Source organism: Macrobrachium rosenbergii, chromosome 42 (assembly GCF_040412425.1).
Source record: "Macrobrachium rosenbergii isolate ZJJX-2024 chromosome 42, ASM4041242v1, whole genome shotgun sequence".
NCBI lineage: Eukaryota > Metazoa > Arthropoda > Malacostraca > Decapoda > Palaemonidae > Macrobrachium > Macrobrachium rosenbergii.
The window spans coordinates 14,178,705-14,193,329 of NC_089782.1; positions in this window are offsets into that span (position 1 = coordinate 14,178,705).

Sequence of the window (14,625 nt, forward strand, 5' to 3'; positions counted from 1 at the left end):
TGTCGCCAAGGGGAATTTATATAAGTGATAAATGAATTGGAATCGTGGGGACACGAACCCGCGACGAAAAGCCTATTCAGCGACTCCAGTTGACGAAACCATTGAGCCATCAAGAGAGGTATAAGTCTTTTGCCGAGATGTCGTACTGCTTTTACCCGTCGTGAGCGGGAAAGTGTACTAGCCTCGACAATGACCCACCTCCGCCATGACAGTTCATTGGTACGTTTGGAACACGCAGCTCTTGTTATGAAATTTTTATCACACCGTGATTTTTATACAATCATGAAGCTACAAATGTCGCTTAATATCGAAATTCACGCTACTCGGTATATCTCCGTTGGAGAATTGTCGCCAAGGGGAATTTATATATGATAAATGAATTGGAATCGTGGGGACACGAACCCGCGACGAAAGCCTATTCAGCGACTCCAGTTGACGTAAACCATTGAGCCATCAAGAGAGGTATAAGTCTTTTGCCGAGATGTCGTACTGCTTTTACCCGTCGTGAGCGGGAAAGTGTACTAGCCTCGACAATGACCCACCTCCGCCATGACAGTTCATTGGTACGTTTGGAACACGCAGCTTTGTTATGAAATTTTTATCACACCGTGATTTTTATACAATCATGAAGCTACAAATGTCGCTAATATCGAAATTCACGCCACCTCGGTATATCTCCGTTGGAGAATTGTCAATGGGAATTTATATAACGTGATAAATGAATTGGAATCGTGGGGACACGAACCCGCGACGAAAGCCTATTCAGCGACTCCAGTTGACGTAAACCATTGAGCCATCAAGAGAGGTATAAGTCTTTTGCGAGATGTCGTACTGACTTTTACCCGTCGTGAGCGGGAAAGTGTACTAGCCTTTACGACAATGACCCACCTCCGCCATGACAGTTCATTGGTCCCCACGTTTGGAACACGCAGCTCTTGTTATGAAATTTTTATCACACCGTGATTTTTATACAATCATGAAGCTACAAATGTCGCTTAATATCGAAATTCCACGCTACCTCGGTATATCTCCGTTGGAGAATTGTCGCCAAGGGGAATTTATATAAGTGATAAATGAATGGAATCGTGGGGACACGAACCCGCGACGAAAGCCTATTCAGCGACTCCAGTTGACGAAACCATTGAGCCATCAAGAGAGGTAAAGTCTTTTACCGAGATGTCTCAATGCTTTACCCGCCAACTGAGCGGGAAAGTGTACTAGCCTCGACAATGACCCACCTCCCCACGATTCCAATTCATTTATCACTTATATAACACGCAGCTCTTGTTAACGGAGATATACCGAGGTCACACCGTGATTTTTATATTGAAGCTACATTTGTAGCTTCATGATTGTATATAAATCACGGTGTGATAAAAATTTCATAACAAGAGCTGCGTAAGTGTTCCAAACGAATTGGAATGAACTGTCATGGCGGAGGTGGGTCATTGTCGAGGCTAGTACACTTTGAGCCATCGAAGAGGTAAAAGTCTTTTGCGACATCTCGCAAAAGACTTATACCTCTCTTGATGGCTCAATGGTTTACGCCAACTGGAGTCGCTGAATAGGGTTGTTCATTGGTTCGTTTCCCCACTCTTGATTCCAATTCATTTATCACTTATATAAATACAATCATGAAGACAATTCTCCAACGGAGATATACCGAGGTAGCGTAATTTCTCCGTTGGATTAAGCGACATTTGTAGCTTCATGATTGTATATAAATCACGGGATAAAAATTTCATAACAAGAGCTGCCTGTTCCAAACGTACCAATGAACCATCATGGCGGAGGTGGTCATTGTCGAGGTTAGTACACTTTCCCCGCCACGACGGGTAAAGCAGTACACAGCCTCGGCGTTAAGACTTATACCTCGCTTGATGGCTCAGGTTTACGCGTCAACTGGAGTCGCTGAATAGCGCTCTTGTTATGGGTTCGTGTCCCCACGTGATTTTTATCATTTATCACTTATATAAATTCGCTCGATGATAATTCTCCAACGGAGATATATTCCGAGGTAGCGCCGAAGAATTTCGATATTAAGTGATATTTGTAGCTTCATGATCGTATATAAATCACGGTGATAAAAATTTCATAACAAGAGCTCCAGTTCCAAACGTAAACCAAATGAACCATCATGGCGAGGTATAAGTCATTGTCGAGGTTAGTACACTTTCCCCGTCGTGACGGGTAAAAGCAGTACTAACATCTCGGCAAAAGACTTATACCTCTTGATGGCTCAATGGTTTACGCCAACTGGAGTCGTTGAATAGCGCTTCTCACACCGTGATTTCGTGTCCCCACGATTCCAAATGTCATTTATCACTTATATAAATTCCTTCAGTGACAATTTCAACGGAGATATACCGAGGTAGCGGAATTTGATATTGCCGATAAATGTAGCTTCGTGATTGTATATAAAGCCTACGGTGCGATAAAAATGACATAAACATTGAGCCATCAAGAGGTAAACGTTTTGCAATGAACTGTCATACCCGTCGAGGTGGGTCATTGTATAGCCTCGACAATACACTTTCCTCGCCATGACAGTTCATTGGACATCTCGCAAAAGACTTAATACCTCTCTTGATGGCTCAATGGTTTACGCTAACTGGAGTCGCTGAATAGGTTTTATCGCGGGTTCGTATCCCCACGATTCCACCATTTATCACTTATATAAATTCAAGGTCTTCGGTACATTCTCCAACGGAGATATACCGAGGTAGCGTGAATTTATATATTATAGGCTATATTGTTATCATTGTAGCTTCATGATTGTATAAAAATCACGGTGTGATAAAAATTTCATAACAAGAGCTGCGTCTTTTCCAAACGCATATAATGAACTGTCATGGCGGAGGTGGGTCATTGTCGAGGTTAGTACACTTTCCTCGCCACGACGGGTAAAAGCAGTACGACATCTCGGCAAAAGACTTATACCTCTCTGATGGCTCAATGGTTTACGCCAACTGGAGTCGCTGAATAGGCTTTCGTCGCGGTTCGTGTCCCCACGATTCCAATTCATTTATCACTTATATAAATTCCTTCGCGACAATTCTCCAAACGGAGATATACCGAGGTAGCGTGAATTTCGATATTGCCGCATTTGTAGCTTCATGATTGTATATAAATCACGGTGATAAAAATTTCATAACAAGAGCTGCTTTGTTTCCAAACGCATTCAATGAACTGTCATGGCGGAGGTGGGTCATTGTCGAAACAGTACACTTTCCCCTCCACGACGGGTAAAAGCAGTACGACATCTCGCAAAAGACTTATACCTCTTTGATGGCTCAATGGTTTACGCCAACTGGAGTCGCTGAATAGGTATATATCGGGTTCGTGTCCCCACGATTCCACCATTTATCACTTATATAAATTATTCGCAGCACAATTTATCCAACGGAGATATACCGAGGTAGCGTGAATTTCGATATTGCTTATTTGTAGCTTCATGATTGTATAAAAATCACGGTGTGATAAAAATTTCATAACAAGAGCTGCATGTTCCAAACGTAAAGCACAATGAACTGTCATGGCGGAGGTGGGTCATTGTCGAGGCTAGTACACTTTCCCCGCTCACGACGGGTAAAAGCAGTACGACATCTCGGCAAAAGACTTATACCTCTTTGATGGCTCAATGGTTTATAAACTTGTACGCCAACTGGAGTCGCTGAATAGGCTTTATCAGAAGCGGGTTTGTCCCCACGATTCCACCATTTATCACTTATATAAATTCCTTTCGGCGACAATTCTCCAACGGAGATATACTGAGGTAGCGTTAATTTCATATTTAGTTGACATTTGTAGCTTCATGATTGTATAAAAATCACGGTGTGATAAAAATTTCATAACAAGAGCTGTCTGTTCCAAACGTACCAATGAACTGTCATGGCGGAGGTGGGTCATTGTCGAGGCTAGTACACTTTCCCGCTTCACGACGGGTAAAAGCAGTGTACGACATCTCGGCAAAAGACTTATACTTCTTGATGGCTCAATGGTTTACGCCAACTGGAGTCGCTGAATAGGCTGGCGCGGTTCGTGTCCCCACGATTCCAATTCATTTATCACTTATATAAATTCCCCTTCGGCACAATTCTCCAACGGAGATATACCGAGGTAGCGTGAATTTTGATATTAAGTTTGTAGCTTCATGATTGTATAAAAATCACGGGTGTGATAAAAATTTCATAACAAGAGCTGCGTGTTCCAAACGTACTAAATGAACTGTCATGGCGGGGAGGTGGGTCATTGTCGAGGCTAGTACACTTTCCCGCTCACGACGGGTAAAAGCAGTACGACATCTCGGCAAAAGACTTATACCTCTTTTGATGGCTCAATGGTTTACGTTTGTCTACTGGAGTCGCTGAATAGGCAAGATTCGCGCGGTTCGTGTCCCCACGATTCCACCATTCATTTATCACTTATATAAATTCTTCGGCGACAATTCTCCAACGGAGATATACCCCAGGTAGCGTGAATTTCGATATTGCTTGACATTTGTAGCTTCATGATTGTATAAAAATCACGGTGTGATAAAAATTTCATAACAAGAGCTGCGTGTTCCAAACGTACCAATGAACTGTCATGGCGGAGGTGGGTCATTGTCGAGGTTAGTACACTTTCCCCGCTCACGACGGGTAAAAGTAGTACGACATCTCGGCAAAAGACGGGGACGTATACCTCTCTTGATGGCTCAATGGTTTACGTCAACTGGAGTCGCTGAATAGGTTTTTTTTTTTTTTTGGTTTCGTGTCCCCACGATTCCAGTCCATTTATCACTTATATAAATTCCTTCGTGGTCATTTAGAACGGAGATATACCGAGGTAGCGTGAATTTCGATATTGCTGTTCATTTGTAGTTTCATGATTGTATAAAAATCACGGTGATAAAAATTTCATAACAAGAGCTGCGTGTTCCAAACGTATTGGTGAACTGTCATGGCGGAGGTGGGTCATTGTCGAGGCTAGTACACTTTCCCCGCTAACGACGGGTAAAAGCAGTAATGACATCTCGGCAAAAGACTTATACCTCTTTGATGGCTCAATGGTTTACGCTAACTGGAGTCGCTGAATAGGCTTTTTCATTTAGGTTCGTGTCCCCACGATTCCATTCATTTATCACTTATATAAATTCCCTTTATCAGACAATAATTAACGGAGATATACCGAGGTAGCGTGGAATTTCGATATTAAGCGACATTTGTAGCTATCATGATTGTATAAAAATCATATATGTGATAAAAATTTCATATATATATATATATATATATATATATATATATATATATATATATATATATATATATATATATATATATATATATATATAATATATATATATATATATATATATATATATATATATATATATATATATATATATATATATATATATATATATATATATATATATATATTTTTATAATTTCTTTTATGGCCTCCAATAATTAATACTGAATTGTCAAGATTTAACCTGTACATGTGGGTACATTTAACCTTGAGATGTGGGAGAGAGAGAGAGAGAGAGAGAGAGAGAAAGAGAGAGAGAGAGAGAGAAAACCAAATTCCTTGAATATTTAGCTCTTTTGACGTAAAAGTGAAACCCCAGTGAGGTTGTAAGCGCGCGAACGTACAGAGAGAGGTGGTGAGAACGCCCAAGACGATATCCCAAATAAAGTCGGAGGGTTCATATCCAGATTGCATCTTAATGAACGCCTCCCCAAAACAATAATCGAACTCACCGTCATGTTCACCTGTAGAAACACCCACCGCACTGCCAAGTTTGGCCCCATGCCGTATCCCGGGCCATAATTTCGACTCGCTCCGTTGAATGAATCCGCAAGTCGTTCTCGGACGTGTTGTATGATTTGATGGGTACTCCACGCCCCATTGACGTCTCGATGATAATCCATTAAAAGAGGAAAACGACGATTTTGTTTGGTCCGGGTCATCATCACGGCCGCCAGATCGCTTTCAGATTGGTTCCTCGGCGTCGAGCTGCCTTTTTAGTCTGCTCAGGGCGAATCAAAGGGCCCCTTTTAGTTAGTCAGTCATCGTGGTCAGTAGAACAAATCAAAGGGGGGGGAGGGAAGGTGGACATTTTAATCAAAGGCTGTCACTGTCAGTTCAGTGTAGGTCACTGGAAGGCAGAGGAGGGGGGGAGTCTAAGGGGGCCATTTTAGTGAATGACTAAACATTACACACACAGACAGTCAGAGGAGAAGAGAAATTGTAGCCTGTGGGCGATGATCACTGATGGTGTTTATAATGAAAGGCACGGTTCAGTCAGTGCTGGTTACCTCAGGTCAGTTCAAAAAGGACGTTTTAGTGAGTGGCTAGTCGTAACCTTGACAGACAATCAAGAAATATAATTTAGTGAGTGAACATCACTGTCAAGCTAATCAAGTGGGTATAAGTGTCAATGACCCACCAGTGGCAAGGTGAACAAAGCGACAGTTTTATATCCAAGTAAACGCTGCAGAGAAACTCAATTGATGTTTAATTAACCAGCGGATAATAAACCACAAGGAGAGACGTTTGGTAATTGTCTTGTCACATGGACGAGAATCGAGATGGCAGCAGTAAAAGGGCTTCACTGTTAGTTATGAAGTTGGAGGATATTTTGCTGCAATGGCAAAACGGCTGAGGAAATCAAAATAGGATTTGATTCAGTGGCTGTCATGTGCCGAGACTTCCATTTATTAGTCTGCTACAATAGATCAGTTTTGTTGGGAGTCTTCCTGCTTCTTCAGTGTCCTCTTTGATTAACCTGTTGTGACGTCAGCGTTACTTGATTAGCCAGTCGTACTTCATTTAGACGTCATTCTAGCTTGCATATCCAGTTGGACCAATTTTACCGTGACTTCATTCTTGCTGAAATCTTGCTTTCAACGTCCAGTCTGACCAATCTTTCTGGGACTCCGGTGTTTGCTTGCCATTTTGACCAATTTTGCGATGTAATTTAATCATATGTCGTCAGTCTGGTATTCTAGAGCCTGTCGACGATCTCCGATCACTAGTTAAAGCAATTGATTCGTTATTTTAAACGCTTTAGTGAGAAATTTTAGTTGTAAGGTTGTAGTCATTTTTCCAGGTTTGGGACTACAGTAGACTTGCGAATAACTTGTTGATTTGGTAAGAGAAACTTTTTTCTTCAGGTTTTTTTTTTTATTTGGTACTTGTCATACTGAGTATAATGATGATTCATTTATTAAGGTAAGAAAGTTGTGGCAACAGAAGCGACAGAAAAAAGGTCCCCGAACGAATGTAGACATATATGGCCCAGGTCACTACTTGGATAGGTGACCGTCGATGAATGAAATTCCCAACAGTCTTTAGGAATCTGAAGGGAAAGGAAATAGGTCAAATGAGATATCCAAAGTCAGCAGATTGAAAGACAAACCGCTAGAATAAACATGACAAAGAAAGTCTCAATTACATAAATTTGCAATTACTACGATGTATTTAAATGCATTGTTTCATTGTTAAAAAATGGAGTTTTTTGGAGTTTTTAGAAGTAAAATTTTCCTAGTGTATGACTAAATGTTGTAATGCAAGTGAAAAAAAGGCTTCATGCCTAGTTTAGAAGTTTAGAATATTGTTAAATATGCTGTGTATATCAGTTTTATGAGAAAAAGAGGTGGGAGGGGAGAGGTTTTTATAGGTTCATGTTCTAACGAATCCAGTAACAGCGAAGTAGAATTCACCCGAATACAAAAAGAAAAAAAAATCGGAAAGAGAGAGAGAGAGAGAGAGAGAGAGAGAGAGAGAGAGAGAGAGAGAGAGAGAGAGAGAGAGAGAGAGGGGGCTTTTAATGACCTCACGTTCTGTCTCGAATTGGGAGGAGAGAGAGAAGTCAGTTGAAAAGAAACGCCCTAAATTGCAGCCTACAGAAAAGACTCAAGCCAGTGAGGAAAATGGCTGCGGACAAGGTTCCTATTTGAGGGTCCCAGGAAGCAGGTATATGCTCTATTAATCCTGCTAGGAAGCAAGTCTCTCTCTTGAGGAACACTGACAAACCATTCCATGGAAGTGTAAATACTGTTTTGGCGTCTTATTTAATAACTTTCTTTCAAGCCCACCTCTCTCTCTCTCTCTCTTCTTCTCTCTCTCTCTCTCTCTCTCTCTCTCTCTCTGGTCGCCTAGTGGAAGTGGCAACGGCTTGTTTAGCTCACGGACTGAAAGATCAACGTTCGATCTTCGAATCGGAGGGAGGAAAAAGCACCATCCTCTGAAAGTGCAGTGCAGTATGCCCCTGTTGACCTCAGCAGTGAATAAAGGACCTGTGACAGCAGTTGTTATATACAGTAGTTGGCTGTTGAAAGACACTTCTGGGTTGGCGTGAGAAAGTGATAGAAGCAAGAATAAAAAAAACAAAAACGCGCCGAAGTTTCCTCGACGCAGTCGAGTTTTCTGTACAGGGTATATTGCTGTATGAAACTTTCAGCTGCGGCCCGGTGGTGGCCTGTCCTATAGCGTTGCCAGACGGACGATCATGGCTAATTTTAACATTAAATAAAATCAAAACTGCTGAGGCGAGAGGGCTGCAATGTGGTATGCTTGATGATTGGAGGGTGGATGATCAACATATCAATTTGTAGCCCTCTAGCCTCCTCAGTTGTTTTTAAGATGTGAGGGCGGACAGAAACAGTGGAGGACGGACACACAAATAGCAGCCATCTCAGTAGTTTCCTTTTACAAGCAACTAAAAATCAACACCGTCAACAAATATATCGATGTCATTATTCAGGCGAAATAATGCCTCCTTTTACGGGCGCTGTGAAGTTAAGATGGAATTAACGGGTCCTACTTACCACGAAGTTGAGACACAGACAGACAGACAGACAGACAGACAGACAGACAGACAGACAGACAGACAGACAGACAGACAGACAGACGCCGTGACGGGCGGCGTTCGTAGGGCTGCCATTGTTGCCACTTGTAGCCCCTTTTTTTCCCTCGCCTATCGGAGTAACCACGGACGCAAACAACAGGTCCTTTGTTGTGGTTTTTGTGTGTGTGTGTGTTTGTTTTTATTTTATTTTTATATTTTGCTCATTCTTCATCGTTAACGCAAGTCTTCTCTTTGAAAGTTCCTTTTTTTCACATTTTTTTTTTACTTCATTTTATGCATCTTGACCTGCAACAGACCTTTCTCTTACCCTCATCTCCTCTGTTTTCTCTTTATTCCTTTCATGTTTCTACTTATTTCTTTTCGTTTGTTTCACTTCCTTTCTTGCTGCGACAATTATGATAGGATATAATTATATCTCCCTCTCTTTTCATGCCGTCGTGTTTCCACTATTCTGGTTTTATACTTCATCCTCCTGTTTATCTTACGATTGCCTCCTCTCACTTTAGCGTCTTCCGTTCCCATTCTTTTGTTTCCCACCTCTCTCTCTCTCTCTCTCTCTCTCTTTTTCTCTCTCTCTCTCTTTATGGCTTATTTTGACCACTACGTGTGCTTATTTCATCATGATTCTCACCCACCCACCAACTATCCAGGCACTGATGGTAATGAGCAGAAGAAGACTTCGGTGAAGACATCATTGAAAGCAAGTGCTCAGCTGACCTGACCTGACCTCCTCCTGCCCCAGCCATACCATGATGTTTATCTGAAGAGGGCTCTTGGCAACGCAATGCCCGTTACCCGCCAACAGTGTTGCCAGATCGGTTTGCCTAGAATTACCCGAAAATCATGTCAGCATTTCCCCAAATCGTTCAGAAATTCCCCATTTCCCAAAAATTCTTACAATCAGTGGATAAGCGAAATTATATACCTTATTGACATAGAAAAAACACTTACAAATGAGCTGGAGGCTATACTGTATATATATGCCGATTATGTATATATAATAATAATACACTTGAAAAGATGCTTTACTAACCTCTTCAGCTGTTTTGTGTGTGACATTTAGTGTTTGAGAAATCTTGTAGAGGAATTTGACTGAAAGGAGACGTATATCAGTCAAATCAAGTCCATTGCACACTATATATATATATGGAATTGCATTAAGGTTGACTGTATATGGATGCACTTCAGTTTATATCACACATGGTGACCATGAGTTGAAACATATTTTTAGCAACACTCCATGTAAATTTACTAAGTTATTAGGTATTAGATTTTGAGACTAAAAAAAAAAGTTCACTATGAAAACATTTAATACAAAAAACACGATAACTAAATACTTTGGTCACGACTTTGGTTTCACGAACTTGAATCTTTATTTTACAAAAGTGAATTGATGCCGGTCATGCAACTCAATTAATTTAGTTTTACAAGCCCAATTAATAAATCCAATAATTTTTAACTATGATTGATTCAATTAATATAACAAAAACACTCCCTGTCAAAACATTTAATAAAAAGAAAGAATACTCAAACTGCAAAAATATTTTTGATTGTGAAATCTACCATCAAAATACTCTAATATAGAAAAATTATACACACTAAAAATACTTCAAAATGACAGTCGTGAAATGATACGGGACAACACTCAAAATTCACTGATCAGTCAGGAGGCCTAACTAGGTTTCACTAGCTCCATATGCTATGTAGTAAATTGAATTTGTCTTGTGATTCAGTTTACAGAACAGTAAATCGTGTATGTAATGTATATATGCATTGCCTTCATTTTTATGACAATTTAGGTGCGGCTCATCAAGGGATAGTCAGTCATTTTTGTCTTTATATATATATATATATATATATATATATATATATATATATATATATATATATATATATATATATATATATATTATATATATATATATATATCTCAGACATCATCCCTTTCAGAAGATTGATATTGGGATTCAAGCTGCTGCAAGTTTTGAATGCAACAGTCCTTTCAGTGTCTTGATAGACAATCTGTTTCTTTGCTTTGTCTTCATGATATTTACAGCAGAGAGAATTCCCTCCGCAGCTGCACTCGAGTGAGGCAAACTAAGCAGACAGGAAACAAAATATGACAAGAGAGGAGACTTGGGGCTGTCGTCTCCAGCTTAGAATTTGCTAACATGTTGCTAAAAAAAACTTCAACATTGACACCTGAAGGAACGTGTAATTCAGCGTTTCTAAGAACTCTCCATCCTCCAGCGATGTGGTTCACCTCATTAGGTTTGATTAGATTTGGTAATAAACTAACTAAAGGTGCAATGGAAGGAACAGTTTTCTTCAAGATAGAACTAGGATCTATCATATACATTTGTTTAAGGATGGGGCTACGAAATGGGAATCTAACATATTTGGGTTACACTCTCTTTTACGAAATTTAAGCAACGTTGCCGAAATGCATCAAGGTCACGTTCTAACAAACCGTCTGTGTCATTGCTATTGCTGCCACAACTTTAGCTCCCAAGTAGATTTTATTGAGAGGCACAAAGTTTCTTGGATCTTTATACTGAACATCTTGCACGGCAGTCTTCTTTGCAGAACTTTCTTTTAGATAGATAGCACTCCATGAAAGTCTTCCAAACAGAAGATACTGTATCATACATTCAATGGATCTGGGGCCCCTCAGACTGCATCTTCTTCTTGAGGTCGTTCAAGAGAGCAAGTACAAATTCTACAAATTGTAAATACAACTTATTGACTGGGACATTAAGCTTTTCCAATATAGACTCACCTGCTGACACACTTTCACCTAAAACTTCATTTGTAAAAATACAGTTTCAATGCATCATACTGCATGTCCAGTGAGCGAGACACAATGGCTTCAAGTGAAAGCCAACTGGTCTGGCTCGGATGGAGTAATTTATGAGGCCTTACTTGTACAAAATGCTGACATTCCTTTCATTCGGACAGGCGCTTTGGTCTTGGCATGAAATAATTATACACATCCCTTGCTAGCTGCTCAGTTGACCTAGGCAGAGTAGGCTACTACATGCATAAGACGAGCACAAATGAAAAGAGTGACAGACAAATACATTTAAAAACAAATAAATCTGGAATGTCATTTTTCAGACGAGATGAAAAGGAATTATGGATACCCATCATAGCACTGGCCCATCTGATGCGAATCAATCATGTTCTCTTTATATGGATGTTTTCATCTGCAAAGGCTTTCACAATGTGTGATCATAAAGACTTTGACCAGTCGCATCCTGAACAGGTACCAAATCAAAGAAAGCATCTGTTACCTTATCACCCATCACAATACGCACAAGAATACACATTTGTGTATTCTTGTGCATCCTTTATCAGTAGACCGATGGAATTTATTTCTGGTGATGGAAATTCATTTCTCGTCATAATGTGGTTTCGGATTTCACAATAAGCTGTAGTCCCGTTGCTAGGTAACCAGTTGGTTCTTAGCTGAGTAAAAATTAGTTGCATCCTTCAGGGCCAGCCCTCTCTATTAAGCTGTTAATCAGCTCAGTGGTCAGGTTAAACTAAGATATACTGTTTTTCCGGTGTTTGTTGACGTGATTAAGATGCCCTGATTCATCAGGCCTGAAATCTCCTGGCCACGATAAGGTCCCTTTCTCCTCTTGGCTAAGTGAAGAGCCTCCCCATCCTTCCTTTCCCTCACACCTATCCCTGCCCCTGCCTGCCCTGCCCTGCCCTGCCCTGCCCTGCCCTGCCCCTGCCCTGCCCTGCCCTGCCTGCCCTGCCCTGCCCTGCCCCAGCAGCGGATGATGATGTTCTAAAACCACTATTTTTTTTTACGCAATTTTATGTTCCCTTGTGAGTGGGTAAATGTCCACTAGCTTTTCTCTGCTATTGAATTTCTTCTTCCTCATATAATGCTAGTTATTTATGTAAGCGAATGTATAATACACATGTACGTGCATGTGGTTATGTTCATTGATGTATTATTAAACATTATTTGAATTGAAATATTTTTTTTTTATATTTTGTTAATCACGCCTTATCCCAACTATAGGATCTGATTATTTTAAAATACCGCAATGCCATCCAGTGCAATAGGTGTTGATGCGAGCCAGGACCAGTGCAGAAGCAAGAAACAGTTAACCTATGTAACAGAGACAAGAAGGCAGGCAGGGCTGGGGAATGGAATGGAATGGAATGGAGCAGACCATTTTCTTGTTGATAGGTAGGACATAGAACATTTTGTACACTTTGCGACTTATTCGATAGCAATGCCTTTACTGAAAGGGCAGAAAGAAGAGTAACGATAGACTGGAGGATGTACAAAAGAGTACCATATTAGTTTGCTATAAAAAAGGAAATGTAAATAAAAGTAACCCATTTGCGAACAGCAAACACACACACACACGGTGTATGTATGTGCATTATATAAGTATATGTGTATGTATGTATATATTTATAATAATAATTATATATATATATATATATATATATATATATATATATATATATATATATATATATATATATATATATATATATATATAAAATATATAACTTTCGGAGAAATTAACAATCCATCGTATGCTAGCCTATCCAAAAATAAGTTTCAGTATTTCACTCACAACCAAATATGTCATTAATCTTTCTGGAGAAAGTGAAGCCAGTGTCACATGAACCTGTTTGTAACCATTTGCATCTTGTAAGCCGACAAGACTTCGCATGAAACCGACAGAGGAGATTGATTGAACGTTGGTCCAAAGATGAAGCCAACCGAGATCGGTCAATTCCAAGTCACACGACCGTAAATTGCGTGTCGGACTTTAGTCTTCTTGCCGTTAGTAGTATCTGCTTTGCCCGGAGTTCGACTGGGCTATTTTGAAACGCCAGAAAAAGCGCTCGTGTGATACACTGAATGAACGCAAAGCAACATGCAACCGAATCATCATTTTATAGAGATTCTTATCCTGGTACACACACGTCCCCAATGCACCTGGGTTATGGTAAGGAAATGTAGAAAGTAGGTGGGTGTACGTAAAAAAACTGGTATTGCTAGTGTGTGTGTATGTGTGTTTGTTTTTTTTTTTAAGTGGGCTGATGGCATTTAGATCAGAGCGCACGCGCTAACACAGAAAATGGTTTCAAATCCCATAACTATATATAGATAATATAGATCTGTATATGTGTGTAATCGTTTATATACATATATATTTATATATATTATATATATAATATATATATATATATATATATATATATATATATAAAAACAAAAAATTATTGTATATATAATATACAGTAATGATTCATGGACTCAACATTCGGCGGTTTCTCGTCTGGAACATATCTAGCCATTATTCAGCACAAAAATTATTCCATTCAGGTATTTTATCGACAGAAATATTGTCTAATTACTGTATTTCAGCCATGGCCATAGTTTTCTTGAATAAATGCACTTTTTTGTGATAAAGCTTTAAAAACTCAGGTATAAAATTTTTACAGTCGTTTTTCTTGTGCTTAACTATCAAAATAGGCAGTTCTAAGTGTTTTTAGAGGGGTTTTAAGTATTCATGATTTTAGCTATTTGTGTGGGCCTTTATACATATCCTAAAAATATTGATGGCATTCCGTCCACAGTTTAAAAATGAGCATTATGGGATGGATAAACATCTTAATGAATATTTTAGAACACAAGAGCATCACAACCCAGATTTGTGTCTTCCCTGCCGGGAGTACGCCAACTTGTGTCAACCACGTGGCTGTTCCTCTCCCACAACCCACCT